The sequence below is a fragment of the Onychostruthus taczanowskii genome, unplaced genomic scaffold (assembly GCF_017590055.1).
Source record: "Onychostruthus taczanowskii isolate IOZ18803 unplaced genomic scaffold, ASM1759005v1 scaffold473, whole genome shotgun sequence".
Taxonomy (NCBI): Eukaryota; Metazoa; Chordata; class Aves; order Passeriformes; family Passeridae; genus Onychostruthus; species Onychostruthus taczanowskii.
This window is the reverse complement of record NW_024502270.1, coordinates 13,092-16,314: the sequence shown is the minus strand read 5'-3', so window position 1 is coordinate 16,314 and position 3,223 is coordinate 13,092. Positions and strand designations below refer to the sequence as shown.

The 3,223-nt window shown below is 52.0% G+C and overlaps 1 pseudogene; it reads left to right on the top strand.

Moving 5' to 3' along the window:
- Positions 1-2,081: 2,081 nt before the first annotated feature.
- On the top strand, positions 2,082-2,997 carry LOC121341362 (annotated as a pseudogene).
- The last annotated feature ends 226 nt before the right edge of the window (positions 2,998-3,223 follow it).

The following is a 3,223-nucleotide window of genomic DNA, read 5'->3' as shown; positions in this document are numbered from 1 at the left end:
CTGTCATCACTGCCTCCAGTGTTCTGCTCTCCCTGGAACCTGAGGACACTTTCACATGGGTTACGTCCCTCAGTTTATCCCATTTGAACTACAAGAAATTGCCATGTTTCAACTTAACTTTGAGTTCTTGAGAAGTTCTTTGAGCACACTCTGAGGGACTGGGTGTGATGCAAAGAGCAGCAAAGCCCCAGAGGGTGATTGAAGTCCTGGTGCTGTGTCTGTGCTGCTGAGCTGGGCCGGGCTCCTGGCACAGAGGCAGCTCCTGGTAAGCAAGAAGAGCTTCAAAAGCACATTTCTCTTGATGAGCAGCTCTTCTGCCAGCCCAGCAGGGCTGGGGCACTGCCTGCAGCCAGCCCGGGCACAGCCCAATGGCACAGAGAGCTTCAATCAGTCAGGGCTGGGAAGGTGCTGAGAAGTGCCTGGGGCAGAATCACTGCCAGCCCTTGGCACAGGAACCTCTGGCTGCAGGACAATGCAGCTGCAGCTCCTGGAGTGATCTCCTCAAGCTGGAACATCCCAATGCCTACAGACTCTGTGAGTACATCTCTGAGTATTTCTGCTGCAGGGGAGGTGAAATGCCCATCAAGCTCTGACATGCTGAAGGGCTTCTGATCAGTCATGGAATATTTCCAAGACAAGGATTTTGATAGAAAGGAGGAAATTTCCTAAGACTTTGTGTTCAGATTCCTACTACAGGAGAGTGGCACAGAGGGGGGGATGAATTCCTTCTATTGGAGAGTGGCAGGGAGATAAATATGATTTTGAATTATTAGTTATGAATTTTGACGAGTGCCTTAGACAACTGAACTGTTACTTTTAGTGACCAGGACACTCCCAGGAGATCCCTGATGTGCCTTCAGCCACTCTGCCCATGGACAGCACCAACATCACCTTTGCTGGACCCATCAGGCTCAGTCTGAGCTGTTCTTTCTCCAAGCTGCAAAGAGAACCTGCCCCCAGCCAGTGCCCTGCAAACAGGCACGGTTCTGTCAGGCCATGGAGAGTGCACAGAGATTTGGGGTCTGTGAGTGCTGGCACAGAGAGATCAGTCACAGGAAAACACCTGCAGGAGGAAAATCTCCCAGAAGCAGAGAGAAGATCAGGCAAGGAGAGAAAACAAAACCCAGCAATGCTGTGGCAGGGAGAGTTGAGAGATGTCCACAGGATCCCCTCCAGTGCAGCCCCACCCTCTGAACAAGCCCCCTCCCTCCTGTCCCCCAGCCAAGCCTCTGCCCTCAGGGCTGGGGCTCCAAGGCGTGCAGCCCCTCCTGTGCAGGCAGAGCTGCAGCAGAGCCGTGGGGCAGCTCTGCAGCCCCGGGCCCAGTTCCCTCTGCAGAGCACAGGGCTGGCAGCAGCTGCCCGGCCCTGGGGGCTCTGGCAGGGGGCACAGCTGGCTCAGGGTGATGCTGTGCCCAGTGACCAGCTCTGGGCAATGCTGGCAGTGCAGCCAGGCAAGGAGCTGCATCTCCCTTCATCCAAGGCCAGCATAAGGACACTGGGAAGTCTCCCTGAGATTCAGTCCAAGCTGGGAGCTTCAATCCAGGGTACAAACTGTCCTAGAGCACCTCAGATTTCTAAGACTGATGGTGAAAGGCAGAGGTGTTCTGACACTAAAAACACTGTTGGGTAGGTGAAATGAGCAAAGTGAGTCCTTGGCTACAAGTGTGAAGCCGGGTTGTGGTGGATCCATCTGCTTTCAGCAGTGCCTAGGCATTTTTAAGAGAAACTTGTGAGTGTGAACATTCTCCATTTCAGAAAAGTGAAATCCCAGAGAAAGTCCAAAGACAATGAAGTGACAGAGCATCTCCCTCAATCTCCACTCATAATTTTAACTAAGAGAACTCACTCTGTTCTACCAGAGGGAAGCAGAAATGCCAAGAGTTTCTGATGTCCAAGAACTGCATGAGAGACGTGGAGAGAGCTTAAAAATAATACATCAGAACTCTTGAACACAGAAGCCTGTCTATGTGAGTTACAGAGGAGGGTGTATGGCAAATGGCTTTGATTTGGTTTACAGGTATCTCCTCTAACTCTCCACTGTCCTTTATCCATGAGCAGGTCCCCATGTGCAGCCACAACAAATGTCCAACAGCAGCTCCATCAGCCACTTCCTCCTGCTGGCAGTGGCAGACACGCGGCAGCTGCAGCTCCTGCACTTCTGCCTCTTGCTGGGCATCTCCCTGGCTGCCCAGCCCTGGGCAACGGCCTCATCATCAGCGCTGAAGCCTGCGGCCAGCACCTGCACATGCCCATGTTCTTCCTCCTGCTCAACTGGCCCTCAGCCACCTGGGCTCCATCTGCACCACTGTCCCCAAAGCCAAGCAAAATTCCCTCTGCGACACCAGGAACATATCCTACAAGCCATGTGCTGCTCAGCTCTTTTTCTTTCTGTTCTTCTCAGCAGAATTTTATCTCCTGACCATCATGTGCTACGACCGCTACGTGTCCATCTGCAAAGCCCTGCACTATGGGACCCTCCTGGGCAGCAGAGCTTGTGCCCACATGGCAGCAGCTGCCTGGGCCTGTGCCTTTCTCAATGCTCTCATGCACACAGCCAATACATTTTTCTGCCCCTGTGCCATGGCAATGCCCTGAGCCAGTTCTTCTGTGAGGTGCCACAGATCACACTCCAACACCTGCAGGGAAGTTGGGCTCATTACAGTTAGTGCCTGTTTGGTATTTGGTTGGTTTGTGTTCATTGTTTTCTCCTATGTGCAGATCTTCAGGGCCATGCTGAGGATCCCCTCAGAGCAGGGACAGCAAAAAGCCTTTTCCACCTGCCTCCCTCACCTGGCTGTGGTCTCCCTGTTTGTCAGCACTGGCATATTTGCTCAGTTGAAGCCCCCTTCCATGTCCTCCCCACCCCTGGATCTGGTACTGTCAGTTCTGTCCTCAGTGGTGCCTCCAGCCCTTATTCCCCTCATCTACAGCCTGAGGAACCAGGAGATCAAGGCTGCAGTGTGGACACTGATGACCGGATTGTTTCAGCAATATTAAACTGCTGACCAATTTCTGCAGATCACTTGTAATAAAAGTCATCTTGGATACTTCTTCTTGGTTTCAATTTGGAGGTTCTTTTTCTTTATTTTAGTTTCTTCATATTGTCCACAAAGAAATGCCATTTTTTGCGCCATTTCTCATTTTGTTTCTCTCCACCTTCCCTGTGGCCACATACGGTGTTAGTGAGGGGCTCCGTTCTCAGTGGCTTGAAACAAACTAAAGG